The sequence below is a fragment of the Symphalangus syndactylus genome, chromosome 21 (assembly GCF_028878055.3).
Source record: "Symphalangus syndactylus isolate Jambi chromosome 21, NHGRI_mSymSyn1-v2.1_pri, whole genome shotgun sequence".
In the NCBI taxonomy this organism is placed as follows: Eukaryota; Metazoa; Chordata; class Mammalia; order Primates; family Hylobatidae; genus Symphalangus; species Symphalangus syndactylus.
Genome location: NC_072443.2, coordinates 37,535,100 through 37,553,327, shown reverse-complemented (window position 1 = coordinate 37,553,327; position 18,228 = coordinate 37,535,100). Strand labels below are relative to the sequence as shown.

Here is an 18,228-nt window from a genome sequence, read left to right as displayed (position 1 = left end):
TGTACGTGTGTGTGACTGTGTGTGTAAAGGGCACAACAGCTAATCCAAAAGAGCACCCAATGGCCAATGTGTGGACAATTTGAACAACATATTAACTCTAGCACTGAATTGTGATCTGAAGAATAAAATAAATCTCCATGAGTCCATACTGATGTAAATAAATTATTGAATAAATAAATAGGGGAGAAGTGACAAATCTTCCTTGCAGAATAATTCTAAATACATAATCCTTTTTCCAAGAGGTAGAGATTAATTCTCCTCGCTTTGAGTGTGGGCTAGACTTAGTATTCACTTCCAAAAAATAAAGAACAAAAAGGGGAAGATAGTAATATAGAAATAGATACTTGAATAGTGTTAACAGGAAATTTGAGGAGGAAAAGAGTACTTCTTTTCACAACTTCTTCGGTATGATCTGAGGAGATAAATACAAGCATATTTCATTTGTATAATGAAAAAAATCCAGTTAAGTAACAAAAAGAATAAGAAAGTAGGAAAATAAGAATTACCGTGATTATTGTTGAAAAGCTGGGAAAGATGTCATGTATAGATCAAAAGAACTGAGGAGGGGATGAGGCGGGGCAAGATGGCTGAATAGAACCCTCCAGCAATTGCCCCCATGCTGCAGAACAACTATCCACATAAAAACCAAATATCAGGTGGCCAGGCACAGTGCCTTATACCTGTAATACTGGCATGTTGGGAGGTTGAGGTGGAGGATTGCTTGAGGCCAGGAGTTTGAGACCAATTTGCTCAACATAGTGAGACCCTGTCTGTACAAAGAAAACAAACTCAGGTGAGTGATCACAGTACCTAGTTTTAGCATCATATCAAGGAAGGAGACACTGAAGATGGTAGGAAAGACAGCCTTGAATTGCCTACACCATCCTTCCCCCCTCCCCCAGCCCTGCAGAGAGAATCTCTGTGCTTGGGGGAGGGAGAGCAAAGTGATTGTGCAACTTTGCATTGGAATTCAGTGCTGTTCTGTCACAGTGGAAAGCAACAGAGGGCAGAATTCAGCTGATGCCCACAGAGGGAGCATTTAGACCAGCTCTTGCCAGAGGGGAATCTTCCATCCTATCAGTTGGAACATGAGTTCCAGCTAGCCCCACCACTGAGGGCTAAAGAGCTCTGGAGTTCTAAATGAACTTGAAAGGCCACAAGGCCTGCAATTCCTGTGCAAGTCCTAGTGCTGCACTGGGCTTGGAGCCAGTGGACTTGGGGTGCACACGACCTAGTGAAATACTAGCTGGGGTGGCCAAAGGAGTGCTTGCATTACCACTCCTCCAACTCCAGACATCACAGCTTGCAGCTCCAGGAGAAGAGGGAAAAGTAAAGAGGATTTTTTTCTTGCAACTTGGATCCCAGCTCAGCCACAGTAAAATAAAGCCCCCATTCTAGACCATAGCTTCTGGATGACATTTCTAGACCAACCCTGGGCCAGAAGGGAACCCACTGCCCTAAAGAGAAGGATACACTCCTGGCAGAATTCACCACCTGCTGACTAAAGAGCAATTGGGTTTTGAATAAACATCAGCAGTAGCCAGGCAGTAGTTGCCATGGGCCCTGGGCAAGAACCAAAACTGTGCTCATTTCAGGTGTGACCCAGAACAATTCTCATCTTTTCTCAAGCAGGAGTCTCTCATCAAGTCTCTCCTGCTTGAGAAAAGGAGAGGGAAGAATAAAGAGGACTTTGTTTTATAACTCAGGTACCAGCTCAGCCACAATAAAATAAAGCACCAAGTAGACTCCTAAAGATTCCAGGCTTTGGCTCCTGGAGTGCATTTCTAGACCCCCCACTGGGCCAGAATGGAACCCATGACCCTGAAAGGAGAGACCCAGTCCTGGCAGGATTTATCATGTGCTGACTAAAGAGCCCCTGGGCTTGAATAAACATCAGTGATAGTCAGGAGATAGTTGCCACAGGCCTTGGGCAAAACCCAATACTGTGTTGGCTTCAGGTGTGTCCCAGCAGTCTCAGTGGGTTTATCCACAGGAGCATTGCATGACTCCACCCCCAGCTCCAGGCAGCTCAGCATGAAGAAAGAAACTACATTTGCTTGGGGGAAAATAAGGGAAGAGAACAAGAGACTCTGCTTGATACGTTAGGGAATTCTGGATCTTACTCAAGACCACTAAAGTGGTACCTCTGCAAAAGACACAGCATTACTGGACTTGGGAGTGCCCCCTAATGCACATATGCTTGCAGTGACCAAAGACTTAGATTATAATACTTAATTCTTGTTGAATACTTAGAAAGCCTTCTCAAGAAAGATGGGTACAAACAAGCCCGAGAAAACAAACTGGAATAAATATCTAACTTTTCAGTGCACAGACATTGACAAACATCCACAAGCATCAAGGCCATCCAGGAAAACATGACCTCACTGAATGAACTGAATAAGGCACCAGTGACCAATTCCAGAATGGCAGAGATATGTGACTTTTGAGACAGAGAATTCAAAATAGCTGTTTTGAAGAAGCTTAACAAAATCCAGGGTAACACAGAGAAGAAATTCAGAATCCTATCGATAAATTTAATGAAGAGATTAAAATAATTAAAAAGAATCAAGCAGAAATTCTGGAGCTGAAAAATTCAATAGACAAACAAAAGAATGCATCCGTCTCTCAACAGTAGAATGCATCAAGGAGAAGAAAGAATGAGCGATCTTGAAGACAGGCTATATGAAAATACTCAGAGAGAAGAGGAGGGTGGAGCCAAGATGGCCGAATAGGAACAGCTCCGGTCTCCAGCTCCCAGCCCCAGCGACACAGAAGACGGGTGATTTCTGCATTTCTGCTTGAGGTACCGGTTTCATCTCACTAGGGAGTGCCTAACAGTGGGTACAGGACAGTCGGTGAAGCGCACTGTGCGCGAGCCGAAGCAGGGCAAGGCATTGCCTCACTCGGGAAGCGCAAGGGGTCAGGGAGTTCCCTTTCCTAGTCAAAGAAAGGGAAAACAGACGGCACCTGGAATATCGGGTCAGTCCCGTCCTAATACTGCGCTTTTCCAACGGGCCTGGAAAACGGCACACTAGGAGATTGTGTCCCGCACCTGGCTCGGAGGGTCCTATGCCCACAGAGTCTTGCTGATTGCTAGCACAGCAGTCTGAGATCACGCTGCAAGGCGGCAACGAGGCTGGGGGAGGGGCGCCCGCCATTGCCCAGGCTTGCTTAGGTAAACAAAGCAGCCAGGAAGCTCGAACTGGGTGGAGCCCACCACAGCTCAAGGAGGCCTGCCTGCCTCTGTAGGCTCCACCTCTGGGGGCAGGGCACAGACAACCAAAAACTCAGCGAGAACCTCCACAGCCTTAAATGTCCCTGTCTGACTGACAGCTTTGAAGAGAGTAGTGGTTCTCCCAGCACGCAGCTGGAGATCTGAGAACAGACAGACTGCCTCCTAAAGTGGGTCCCTCACCCCTGAGCAGCCTAACTGGGAGGCAGCCCCCCAGTGGGACAGACTGACACCTCATTCAACCGGGTACTCCTCTGAGACAAAACTTTCAGAGGAACTATCAGACAGCTGAATTTGTGGTCTCACGAAAATCCGCTGTTCTGCAGCCACCGGTGCTGACACCCAGCCAAACAGGGTCTGGAGTGGACCTCTAGTAAACTCCAACAGACCTGCAGCTGAGGGTCTTGTCTGGTAGAAGGAAAATTAACAAACAGAAAGGGCATCCACACCAAAAACCCATCTGTACATCACCATCATCGAAGACAAAAAGTAGACAAAACCACAAAGATGGGGAAAAAACAGACCAAAAAAACTGGAAACTCTAAAAAACAGAGCACCTCTCCTCCTCCAAAGGAACGCAGTTCCTCACCAGCAACGGAACAAAGCTGGATGGAGGATGACTTTGATGAGTTGAGAGAAGAAGGCTTCAGACGATCAAACTACTCTGAGCTACGAGAGGAAATTCAAAACAATAGCAAAGAAGTTAAAAACTTTGAAAAAAAATTAGAAGAATGGATAACTAGAATAACCAATGGAGAGAAGGGCTTAAAGGAGATGATGGAGCTGAAAGCCAAGTTTCGAGAACTACGCGAAGAATGCAGAAGCCTCAGTAGCAGATGCGATCAACTGGAAGAAAGGGTATCGCTGATAGAAGATGAAATGAATGAAATGAAGAGAGAAGGGAAGTTTAGAGAAAAAAGAATAAAAAGAAATGAACAAAGCCTCCAAGAAATTTGGGACTATGTGAAAAGACCAAACCTACGTCTGATTGGTGTACCTGAAAATGATGGGGAGAATGGAACCAAGTTGGAAAACACTCTGCAAGATATTATCCAGGAGAACTTCCCCAATCTAGCAAGGCAGGCCAGCATTCAGATTCAGGAAATACAGAGAACGCCACAAAGATACTCCTCGAGAAGGGCAACTCCAAGACACATAATTGTCAGATTCACCAAAGTGGAAATGAAGGAAAAAATGTTAAGGGCAGCCAGAGAGAAAGGTCGGGTTACCCACAAAGGGAAGCCCATCAGACTAACAGCTGATCTCTCAGCAGAAACTCTACAAGCCAGAAGAGAGTGGGGGCCGATATTCAACATTCTTAAAGAAAAGAATTTTCAACCCAGAATTTCCTATCCCGCCAAACTAAGCTTCATAAGTGAAGGAGAAATAAAATACTTTACAGACAAGCAAACGCTGAGTGATTTTGTCACCACCAGGCCTGCCCTAAAAGAGCTCCTGAAGGAAGCACTAAACATGGAAAGGAACAACCGGTACCAGCCCCTGCAAAAACATGCCAAATTGTAAAGACCATCGAGGCTAGGAAGAAACTATAGCAACTAACGAGCAAAATAACCAACTAACATCATAATGACAGGATCAGATTCACACATAACAATATTAACGTTAAATGTCAATGGGCTAAATGCTCCAATCAAAAGACACAGACTGGCAAACTGGATAAGGAGTCAGGACCCATCAGTGTGCTGTATTCAGGAAACCCATCTCACGTGCAGAGACACACATAGACTCAAAATAAAGGGATGGAGGAAGATCTATCAAGCAACTGGAAAACAAAAAAAGGCAGGGGTTGCAATCCTAGTCTCTGATAAAATAGACTTTAAACCAACAAAGATCAAAAGAGACAAAGAAGGCCATTACATAATGGTAAAGGGATCAATTCAACAAGAAGAGCTAACTATCCTAAATATATATGCACCCAACACAGGAGCACCCAGATTCATAAAGCAAGTCCTCAGTGACCTACAAAGGGACTTAAACTCCCACACAATAATAATGGGAGATTTTAACACCCCACTGTCAGCATTAGACAGATCAATGAGACAGAAAGTTAACAAGGATATCCAGGAATTGAACTCAGCTCTACATAAAGTGGACCTAATAGACATCTACAGAACTCTCCACCCCAAATCAACAGAATATACATTTTTTTCAGCACCACACCACACCTATTCCAAAATTGACCACATAGTTGGAAGTAAAGCTCTTCTCAGCAAATGTAAAAGAACAGAGATTATAACAAACTGTCTCTCAGACCACAGTGCAATCAAACTAGAACTCAGTATTAAGAAACTCAGTCAAAACCGCTCAACTACATGGAAACTGAACAACCTGCTCCTGAATGACTATTGGGTACATAATGAAATGAAGGCAGAAATAAAGATGTTCTTTGAAACCAACGAGAACAAAGACACAACATACCAGAATCTCTGGGACACGTTCAAAGCAGTGTGTAGAGGGAAATTTATAGCACTAAATGCCCACAAGAGAAAGCAGGAAAGATCCAAAATTGACACCCTAACATCACAATTAAAAGAACTAGAAAAGCAAGAGCAAACACATTCAAAAGCTAGCAGAAGGCTAGAAATAACTAAAATCAGAGCAGAACTGAAGGAAATAGAGACACAAAAAACCCTTCAAAAAATTAATGAATCTAGGAGCTGGTTTTTTGAAAAGATCAACAAAATTGATGGACCGCTAGCAAGACTAATAAAGAAGAAAAGAGAGAAGAATCAAATAGATGCAATAAAAAACGAAAAAGGGGATATCACCACCGATCCCACAGAAATACAATCTACCATCAGAGAATACTACAAACACCTCTATGCAAATAAACTAGAAAATCTGGAAGAAATGGATAAATTCCTCGACAAATACACCCTCCCAAGACTAAACCAGGAAGAAGTTGAATCTCTGAATAGACCAATAACAGGTTCTGAAATTGTGGCAATAATCAATAGCTTACCAACCAAAAAGAGTCCAGGACCTGATGGATTCACAGCTGAATTCTACCAGAGGTACAAGGAGGAACTGGTACCATTCCTTCTGAAACTATTCCAATCGATAGAAAAAGAGGGAATCCTCCCTAACACATTTTACGAAGCCAGCATCGTCCTGATACCAAAACCTGGCAGAGACATAACCAAAAAAGAGAATTTCAGACCAATATCCTTGATGAACATTGATGCAAAAATCCTCAATAAAATACTGGCAAACCGAATCCAGCAGCACATCAAAAAGCTTATACACCATGATCAAGTGGGCTTCATCCCTGGGATGCAAGGCTGGTTCAACATACGCAAATCAATAAATGTAATCCAGCATATAAACAGAACCAAAGACAAAAACCACATGATTATCTCAATAGATGCAGAAAAGACCTTTGACAAAATTCAACAACCCTTCATGCTAAAAACTCTCAATAAATTAGGTATTGATGGGACGTATCTCAAAATAATAAGAGCTATCTACGACAAACCCACAGCCAATATCATACTGAATGGGCAAAAACTGGAAGCATTCCCTCTGAAAACTGGCACAAGACAGGGATGCCCTCTCTCACCGCTACTATTCAACATAGTGCTGGAAGTTCTGGCCAGAGCAATCAGGCAGGAGAAGGAAATAAAGGGTATTCAATTAGGAAAAGAGGAAGTCAAATGGTCCCTGTTTGCAGATGACATGATTGTATATCTAGAAAACCCCATTGTCTCAGCCCAAAATCTCCTTAAGCTGATTAGCAACTTCAGCAAAGTCTCAGGATACAAAATTAATGTACAAAAATCACAAGCATTCTTGTACACCAATAACAGACAAACAGAGAGCCAAATCATGAGTGAACTCCCATTCACAATTGCTTCAAAGAGAATAAAATACCTAGGAATCCAACTTACAAGGGACGTGAAGGACCTCTTCAAGGAGAACTACAAACCACTGCTCAATGAAATAAAAGAGGATACAAACAAATGGAAGAACATTCCATGCTCATGGGTTGGAAGAATCAATATCGTGAAAATGGCCATACTGCCCAAGCTAATTTATAGATTCAATGCCATCCCAATCAAGCTACCAATGACTTTCTTCAGAGAATTGGAAAAAACGACTTTAAAGTTCATATGGAACCAAAAAAGAGCCCGCATCGCCAAGTCAATCCTAAGCCAAAAGAACAAAGCTGGAGGCATCACGCTACCTGACTTTAAACTATACTACAAGGCTACAGTAACCAAAACAGCATGGTACTGGTACCACAACAGAGACATAGATCAATGGAACAGAACAGAGCCCTCAGAAATGATGCCGCATAGCTACAACTATCTGATCTTTGACAAACCTGACAAAAACAAGAAATGGGGAAAGGATTCCCTATTTAATAAATGGTGCTGGGAAAACTGGCTAGCCATATGTAGAAAGCTGCAACTGGATCCCTTCCTTACACCTTATACAAAAATTAATTCAAGATGGATTAAAGACTTATATGTTAGACCTAAAACCATTAAAATCCTACAAGAAAACCTAGGCAATACCATTCAGGACATAGGCGTGGGCAAGGACTTCATGTCTAAAACACCAAAAGCAATGGCATCAAAAGCCAAAATCGACAAATGGGATCTCATTAAACTAAAGAGCTTCTGCACAGCAAAAGAAACTATCATCAGAGTGAACAGGCAACCTACACAATGGGAGAAAATTTTTGCAACCTACTCATCTGACAAAGGGCTAATATCCAGAATCTACAATGAACTCAAACAAATTTACAAGAAAAAAACAAACAACCCCATCAAAAAGTGGGCAGAGGACATGAACAGACACTTCTCAAAAGAAGACATTTATGCAGCCAAAAAACACATGAAGAAATGCTCCTCATCACTGGCCATCAGAGAAATGCAAATCAAAACCACAGTGAGATACCATCTCACACCAGTTAGAATGGCCATCATTAAAAAATCAGGAAACAACAGGTGCTGGAGAGGATGTGGAGAAATAGGAACACTTTTACACTGTTGGTGGGACTGTAAACTAGTTCAACCATTGTGGAAGTCAGTGTGGCGATTCCTCAGGGATCTCGATCTAGAAATACCATTTGACCCAGCCATCCCATTACTGGGTATATACCCAAAGGACTATAAATCATGCTGCTATAAAGACACATGCACACGTATGTTTATTGCGGCACTATTCACAATAGCAAAGAGTTGGAACCAACCCAAATGTCCAACAACGATAGACTGGATTAAGAAAATGTGGCACATATACACCATGGAATACTATGCAGCCATAAAAAATGATGAGTTCGTGTCCTTTGTAGGGACATGGATGAAACTGGAAAACATCATTCTCAGTAAACTATCTCAAGGACAAAAAACCAAACACCGCATGTTCTCACTCATAGGTGGGAATTGAACAATGAGAACTCATGGACACAGGAAGGGGAACATCACACTCCGGGGACTGTTGTGGGGTGGGGGGAGGGGGGAGGGACAGCATTAGGAGATACACCTAATGCTAAATGACGAATTAATGGGTGCAGGAAATCAACATGGCACATGGATACATATGTAACAAACCTGCACATTGTGCACATGTACCCTAAAACCCTAAAGTATAATAAAAAAAAAAAAAAAAAAAAAAAAAAAAAGAAAATACTCAGAGAAGGCAAAAGAAAAAAAATAGGAAGCATGCCTACAGGATTTAGAAAATAGCTTCAAAAGGGGAAATCTAAGAGTTATTGGTCTTAAAGAGGAAGTGGAGAGAGAGATTGAGGTAGAAAGTTTATTCAAAGAGATAATATTGGAGAACTTTCCAAACCTAGAGAAAGATATCAGTATTCAAGTCCAAGGAGGTTATAGACCACAAAGAAAAATTAACTCAAAGAAGACTATCTCAAGACATGTAATAATCACACTCCCAAAGGTCAAATTTTAAAAATGATCCTAAAAGCAGCAAGGGAAAGAAAAAAATGAAAAAATATAAAGCATTTCCAATATGTTTGGCTGCAGATTTCTCAGTGGAAACCTTACAGACCAGGAGAGAGTCAGAGGACATATAAATAAAGTGCTGAAAGAAAAAGACTTTTATTCTAGAGTATTATATCCAGTGAAAATACACTTCAAATATCAAGAGGAAAAAAAGACTTTCCCAGACAAAAGATGAGGGATTTTGTCAACACCAGACGTGTCCTACAAGAAATGCTGAAGGGAGTTCTTCAACTTGAAAGAAAAAGATGTTAACAAACAATAAGAAATTGTCTGAAGGTACGTGGTAACAGTAAATACATAGACAAATACAGAATATTTTAACACTATAATTCTAGTGTGTAAGCTACTCATGTCTTGAGTAGGAAGACTAAAAGACAGATCTATCAAAAATAATAACTACAACATTTTAAGACATAGTGTAATAAGATATAAGTAGAAACATCAGAAGGTTAAAAAGCAGGGGATGGGCCAGGCACGGTGGCTCACGCCTTTAATCCCAGCACTTTGGGAGACCAAGGTGGGCAGATCACGAGGTCAAGAGATCAAGACCATCCTGGCCAACATGGTGAAACCTCGTCTCTACTAAAAATACAAAAATCAGCTGGGCATGGTGGCACTTGCCTGTAGTCCCGGCTACTTGGGCGGCTGAAGCAGGAGAATTGCTTGAATCCGGGAGGTGGAGACTGCAGTGAGCTGAGATCGCACCACTGTACTCCACCCGGGCAACAGAGCGAGGCTCCATCTCAAAAAAAAAAAAAAAAAAAAGCAGGGGATAAAATCTAAGTGTAGAGTTTTGTATTTGATGTAAAAAAAAAAATGAGATTTTCTGTTTACTTTTATGTTCATGAAGTAAACTATAGTTTTTAAAACTAGATAATAGTTTTTATCAGTTTTGGCTTGTTTGTTTTTACAATCAGAGTTAGATTGTCATTAGTTTAAAATAATGGGTTATAAGGTGTTATTTGCAAGCCTCATGGTAACCTCAGGTCAGAAAAATACAATAAATATGCAACATGTATAAAGCAAGAAATTAAAACATACTACCAGAGAAAAACACTGACATGAGAAGGAAGAGAAGACCATAAAATGACCAGAAAACAAATAACAAAATGGCGGGAGTAAGTTTTTACCTATCAATAATAATATTGAATGTAAATGGGCTAAATGCTCCAATCCAAAGACATAGAGTGGCTGAATGGATTAAAAAGGAAAAAAAAAGCCCAATGATCTGTTGCCTACCACAAACACACTTCTCTTATAAAGACACACAGACACACATAGACTGAAAATAAAGGGATGGAAAAGATATACCATACAAATGGAAACCAAAATAAGAGCAAAAGTAGTTATATCAAATAAAATAGATTTCAAGACAAAAACTATAAAAAAAGACAAAGAACATCATTATATAATTTTAAAGGGAACATTTCAGCAAGAGGATATAACAACTATAAATATATATGCACCCAATAGGGGAGCACCCAGATATATAAAGCAAATATTATTATATCAAACAGAGAGATAGACCCCAATACAATAATAGTTGGAAACTTCAACACTTCGCTTTCAGCATTGGACAGATTATTCAGACAGAAAATCAGCAAACATTAGACTGAATTTGCACTATGACCAAATGGACTTAATAGATATTTACAGAACATTTCATCCAACAGCTGCAGAATGTACATTTTTCTCCTCAGCACATGGATCATTCTCAAGGATAGATCCTATGTTAGGCCACAAAGCAAGTGGTGTTTTTTTTTTTGTTTGTTTGTTTTTGGTTTTGTTTTGTTTTGTTTGCAAGATAGGGTCTCACTCTGTCGCCCAAGCTGAAGTGCAGTTGCATGATCATGGTTCACTGCAGCCTCAACTTTCCAGGCTCAAGTGATTCTCCCACCTCAGTCTCTGCAGTAGTTGGGACTACAGGCACATGTCACCTTATCTGGATAATTTTTTCTATTTTTTGTAGAGATAGGCTCTCACTATGTTGCCTAGGCTGGTCTTGAACTCCTAGGCTCAAGCAGTCCTCCCACTTCTGCCTCCCAAAGTGATGGAATTACTGTGAGCCACTGTGCCCGGACAAAGTCTTAAAACATTTTTAGCCGGGCTTCCCCGGTGGCTCACGCCTGTAATCCCAGGACTTTGGGAGGCCGATGAGGGTGGATCACAAGGTCAAGAGTTCAAGACCAGCCTGGCCAATATGGGGAAACCCCGTCTCTACTAAAAATGCAAAATATTAGCCAGGCGTGGTGGGGGCACCTGTAATCCCAGCTACTTGGGAGGCTGAGGGAGAGAATTGCTTGAACCCAGGAGGTGGAGGTTGCAGTGAGCCGAGATCACACCACTGCACTCCAGCCTGGGTGACAGAGCGAGACACCATCTCAAAAAAAAAAAAAATTTTTTTTTTAATTGAAATAATATCGCTGGGTGTGGTGGCTCATGCCTATTCCCAGCACTTTGGGAGGCCGAAGCGGGCAAATCACCTGAGGTCAGGAGCTTGAGACCAGCCTGGCCAACATGGCGAAACCCCATCTCTTCTAAAAATACACACACACACACACAAATTAGCCAGGCATGGTGGTGAAATAATATCAAGTATCTTCTCTGATCACAGTGGAATAAAACTATAATCAATAATAAGATAAACTTTGGAAACTGTGAATACAGGGAAATTAAACAGTATGCTCCTGAGTGACTAGTGGGTCAATGAACAAATTAAGAAGGAAATTTAAAAATTCCTTAAATGAAAATGGAAACACAGCATACAAAACCCTATGGGATATAGCAAAAATGGTAATAAGAGGAAAGCACCCACATCAAAAAAGTAGAAAAACTTCAGGCTGGGCATGGTGGCTCATACCTTTAATCCCAGCATTTTGGGGGGTCAAGGCAGGCAGATCACCTGGGGTCAGGAGTTCAAGACCAGCCTGGCCAACATGGTGAAACCCCATCTCTACTAAAAACTACAAAAATTAGCCAGGCGTGCTGGTGGGCGCCTGTTATCCCAGTTACTTGGGAGGCTGAGGTAGGGAGAATTGCTTGAACCTGCAAGGTGCAGGTTGCAGTGAGCCGAGATCACACCACTGCACTCCAGCCTGGGTGACAGAGTGAGACTGTGTCTCAAAAATAAAAATAAAAAGTAGAAAAACTTCAAATAAAGAACCTAACAGTACATCTTAAGAAACTAGAAAAGCAGTATCAAACCAAACTCAAAATTAGTGGAAGAAATTAAGTAAAGATCAGAGCAGAAATAAATGAAATTAAAATGAAAACAAAATAAAATAGATTGACAAAACAAAACTTTTTTTTTTTTTTTGGAGACAGAGTCTCACTCTCACTCACACTGGAGTGGCACGTGATCTTGGCTCACTGCAACCTCCACCTCCCGGGTTCGAGTGATTCTCCTGCCTCAGCCTTAAATTACAGGCATGTGCCACCACACCCAGTGAATTTTTATATTTTTAGTATAGACAGGGTTTTGCCATGTTGGCCAGGCTGGTCTTAAACTCCTCACCTCAAGTGATATGCCTCCCTCGGCCTCCCAAAGTGCTGGGATTACAAGCGTGAGCCACCGTGCCTGGCCAAAAAGTTTGTTTTTTGAAAAGATAAACAAAATCGACAAACCAAGACAAAAAGAGAGGAGACCCAAATAAAATAAAAAATGAAAAAGTAGACATTACATTGGATACCACAGAAATTCAAAGGATCATTACAGACTACTATAAGCAACTATATACTAATAAGTTGGAAAACCTAGAAGAAATAAATTCCTAGACACATACAACCTACCAAAATTGAACCATGAAGAAGTCCAAAACCTAAGTAGACCAATAACAAATAATGATATCAAAGTCATAATTAAAAGTCTCCCAGTAAAGAAAAGCCCAGGACCCAATAGCTTCACTGCTGAATTCTACCAAACATCTAAAGAAGAACTAATACCAGTCCTGTTAAGAAAAATAGAGGAGGAGGGAATACTTCAAACTCATTCTATGAAGCCAATGTTACCCTGATACCAAACCAAACAAAGACACATCAAAAAAAAAAAAAAAAAAAAAGAAAACTACAAGCCAATATCTGTGGTGAACATTGATGCACGTTTGATCCTCCACTGCACTCCAGCCTGGGCAAAAAGAGCGAAACTCAGTCTCAAAAAAAAAAAAAAAAAAAAGAAAAACAGATAAACTCTGTTACAAATTCACATGCAGTTGTATATTTATACTCAGCAATAAAAATGAACAAACTACTAGATGAATTTCAGAAACATTATGCTTAGTGCAAGCTTTACACAAAAGAATTCCCAATCAATACATTTCTATGAAGTTCTGTGGTGAAAAAATTTAGGATAGGGTTTGCTTCTGGAGTAGGGGAAGGGATTGACTTGAAAGGGTCATGAAAGAACTTTCTCAGGCCGGGCGCAGTGGCTCAACGCCTGTAATCCCAGCACTTTGGTAGGCCAAGATGGGTGGGTCGCTTGAGGTCAGGAGTTTGAGACTAGGCTGGCCAACATGGTGAAACCCCATCTCTACTAAAGATACAAAAATTAGCTGGGTATGGTGGCGGGTGCCTGTAATCCTAGTTACTAGGGAGGCTGAGGCAAGAGAATTGCTTGAACCCAGGAGGCAGAGGGTGCAGTGAACTGAGATTATGCCACTGTACTCCAGCCTGGGCGACAGAGCAAGACTCTGCCTCAAAAAAAAAAAAAAAAAACTTTCTCTGGTGATAATGTTCTGTACCTTGATGGGGTTGGGTCATATAGTTGTGTGCATTCGTCAAAACCCATTGAATATTATACATAAGATTTATGCTATTTATTATATGTAAGGTTTATCTCAAGGAAAAAAGTTTTGAAAAATGTGATTTTGATGCAGGTGATCTGAGTACCACACTTGAGAACTACTGGGTTTGACTAACTTCAGGAATAGTTCTTCCATAAAAGCATAATAATTCAGAGATTACTAATGTAATCCTTTGGCATTGAAAAACTAATGGAGCCAAGATGTTAATGGAGCCAGGTGCAGTGGCTCCAAGCACTTTGGAAGACTGAGGCGGGAGGATTGCTTGAGGCCAGGAGTTAGAAAGAGAGAGAGAGAGAGAGAGAGAGAGAGAGAGAGAGACCAGCCTGGACAGCATAGTGAGATCCCATCGCTACAAAAAATTAGCTGGGAATAGTGATGTGTGCCTGTATTCCTAGCTGCTTAGGAGGCTGAGTTGGGAGGATCACCTGAGCCCAGGAGTTTGAGGCTGCAGTGAGCCCTGATCATGCCACTGCACACCAGCCTGGATGACAAAGCAAAATCCTGTCTCTAAAAACATTTTTAAAAATTAAAAAAAAATTTTTAATGACACTTTAAATATTTTAAAGCCTATATTTATAGTTATGTAAATATTATATTAAAATATAATTTCTTTATTAATAAGCTAATTATTAAGTGGACAGGGATTTATGAAAATATTGTATAGTTCCTTTCCAATAGATGCTCTTTTTTTTAGCATCAGGAATGCAATTTTAATAGCATGAAAATTGTACCTATAAATAATTTTACATTGAGATGGATATTCATAATGGCATTTGGTAAATGGGATGATTTGTATTTACAGTTGTCTTCCTCTTTCAGTTAAATTCCTGGCTTTCACCTGAGTGCAGAGAATATTTACTTTTGTGATAGACCCTTAGTGTCATTGACTTTAAGATTTTAGATATTGGTTATTATTGACTGAGCCCAGAAAAAAAAAATTCTAGATGTTTAGACAACTAGAACTTTTACTTTATGTACCTTAATTATATGTGAAATTATCTGCAGACTTTCAAAAGGGCTGCAGGGGAAAGGCTGGAACTAGGGTATTGGTCAGATGCTTGAACTTTCACCAATTAAAGATAACTGCCTGTGTTTCCAGCTTTTTCCTATCAGAGTAACCTGGGGCACTTATTAAAATTCAGATCCGTCTCTTGAAGTTTCTAAAACTTTTTCTGTACCTAAAAAAACCAAAAACAAAAAAGAAAGAGAGAAAGGAAGGGAGCCAGGGAGGAAGGGAGGGAGAAGGCAAGGGAAAGAGAGGGGAGGGTAAGGGAGGGGAGCGGAGGAGAGGGGAGAAGATCACCCAAGGAGATTGTTGAAAGTGCAAATTCCTGGGCCCTACCCAGACCTCTCATTTGTCATGTTTGGAATGAAGCCCCCAAATTTACATTTTTAAAGAACACGTACAATGCAAAGGTTTGAGGGCTGTCTTCCTAGTGTCACTGCCTTAGGGGAAGGTCCCTATGTAAGTTTTCAGACACTCTTAAAAGAGAGAAGTAGGAGGTAGGAGATTGAAGGAAAGGTAATTTTAGAATTGAGGACAGAAGTTAGGGTAAGACCCAAGTGGAGGACCTTGAGTAACCAGCAGCTAGTGAGGACCTAAGGGACAATGAGCATGCATAAGAGAAAACAAGAGAATCCCCTCTTGGGGACCATCCATTGGCTGTAAGACTACCATCTTTGTGGGGGCGGAGCATTGGTAACCAATAGGAAAGTGACTTTTGAGAGCAACTGCATTGATTTGCTTTCAAGTGTGGGGAGAATTCAGGATCATCCTTCGTGGCATTAAAAATCTGCTTGCATGCCATAGGTTGTCAGCCCTTGCCTTAACGCGGTGCTAATGGACACCTAGCAACTATAAACATTCATTGATTTTTCTCTTGTGTAGTAAGAAGAAAGCATAACCCATAGACCATCTTCTGGCAGAAGATGATACATTTGGATCAGAAACGGGAGGCATTGGAAGCCAGGAATCAAAAGTGAAGAAACTCTGCAAGCCCTTAGGTGAGAAGGTCACAGGGATTATTCATTTACTTACTTAATTACATGTTCCCCACCATCACCATATGGTTACCTAATGTGAGCTCATTGCTTTTAGGCTGATAGGTACTTCACAAATGGTAGGGAAAAGGTGGAATAGGAATAAGCTGCTAGACATGGGTCTTGATGACACATTTCTCTACAGGCTGCTTCAGTCAGTACTTTCTGTCATCCCCTTCCTGCATTCATGTCTACTTATTTCCCAGGACCCTTCTCCCTCCTCCCTAGGGCTAAAGTTAACCTGAAATATCTCACTAACATTTAAAGCTAACATTTATTAAATCCTTATTACTACTAGGTAACGTGGTCTTGTGCTGTCCCCGCAAAATTTCATTCCCTGCTCGGAACAATCAAATAATGTAATACTGTTATTATGATTCACGGTGTAGATGAAGCATCTGAGGTTCTGAGGGTTATGTAACTTGCCCAAGACCTGACAGCTAGGAAGCGGAAGAAACAGATTTTAAACTCATGCTTTCTAACTTCAGACTTCATACTTGCTACTTTTTCTCTCTCTCGGAGAAAAAAATGGGAAACCACACTTGCACCTCCTCCAGTGTACCACAGCAGGTATCCCAACTTGGTAGACTCATTTTGAAAGGTTGTTGATATGGTTTGGCTGTGTCCCCATCCAAATCTCATCTTGAATTGTAGTTCCCATAATCCCATGTGTCATGGGAGGGGGCCCAAGTGGGAGGTAATTGAATCATGGGGGCCGTTACCCTTATGCTGTCCTTGTGATAGTGAGTGAGTTCTCATGAGATGATGGTTTTATAAGGGGCTTTCCTCACTTTGCTCGCCACTTCTCCTTCCCGCCGCCATGTGAAGAAGGATGTATTTGCTTCCCCTTCCACCATGATTCTAAGTTTCCTGAGGCCTCCCCAGCCCTGAGGAACTGTGAGTCAGTGAAACGTCTTTCCTTTGTAAATTACCTAGTCTTGAGCATTTCTTCATAGCAGCGTGAGAATGGACTAACACAGTAAATTGGTACTGGGAGTGGGGCACTGCTATAAGGATACCTGAAAATGTGAAAGCAACTTTGGAACTGGGTAGCAGGCAGAGGTTGGAACAGTTTAGAGGGCTCAGAAGAAGACAGGAAAATGTGGGAAAGTTTGGAACTTTGTAGAGACTTGGAGGGCTCAGAAGAAGACAGGAAGATGTGAGAAAGTTTGGAACTTCCTAGAGACTTGTTGAATGATTTTGACCAAAATGCTGATAGTGATGTGGACAATGAAGTCCAGGCTGAGGTGGTGTCAGATGGAGATTAGGAACTTCTTGGAGACTAGAGCAAAGGTGACTCTTGCTATGCTTTAGCGAAGAGACTGGAAGCATTTTGCCCTGCCCTAGAGCTGTGGAACTTTGAACTTGAGAGAAATAATTTAGGTTACCTGGTGGAAGAAATTTCTAAGCAGCAAAGTGTTCAAGAGGTGACAGAGCACCATGATTGTAGGTTTCCAGAGGCCTTCTCCAGCACTGTGGAACTGTGACTCAATTAAACTTCTTTCCCTTAAAAATTACCCAGTCTCATGTATTTCTTTATAGCAACATGAGAACAGACTAATACAGTTGTCAATCTCTGGGATATAAAAGCATCACAGCTTTCATTAATGAAATTTTTGAAAGTCAGAGAAGAGAATGAAATCACCAAAATATCACTACCCTTACTTAACTATGATTAATATATTAATGTATTTGCTTTCTGGCCTTTTCCATATGTGTATATATTTTCCAATAGTGCATGTATTATTTAGTAGCCTGATAATTGAGATATAGATAGAATTTTCATGCCCAGATTTTAATGACAGTCAAATGATAATGTGAGACTTCTAGCAGTTTGAAGTTAACGCCCAACAAATGAGTGAGTGAATGAATGCTTGCTTTCATGTATGGAATATTACATGTTTGTGCTCTTGTCACATTTGTTTTTTTTTGTGTTCAGAGTAGGGAACCATTGTTTTAGTTTAAATTCTGTATAACACTTCACATGAACAAATAGCATACTCTCCCAACTCAAGTATGTTCTACCTATCTTTCCAGCTCTTGCTCAAATTCACATCCCCTTTAAGCTTTTCTTGATTTCCAAGCCTGCAGTGATCTTTTTCTACTCAAATTTTCTCAAGCACTTTCTGGCTATACCTCACACTTGATATTCACCATTTTCTACATT

General features: G+C 41.0%; 1 protein-coding gene across 2 annotated transcripts in view; it reads left to right on the top strand.

Moving 5' to 3' along the window:
- The window catches only part of USF3 (upstream transcription factor family member 3), a 53,784-nt gene that overhangs the window by 9,691 nt on the left and 25,865 nt on the right, over positions 1–18,228 (top strand). Inside the window, exon 2 of one of the 2 annotated variants that reach the window (XM_055259444.2) lies at positions 15,910–16,025. The exons of the other annotated variant lie outside the window; for it this stretch is intronic. The gene's annotated coding sequence lies outside the window, so the exon portion shown is untranslated. The remainder of the gene's footprint in view (positions 1–15,909; positions 16,026–18,228) is intronic. 2 annotated transcript variants of the gene reach the window in all.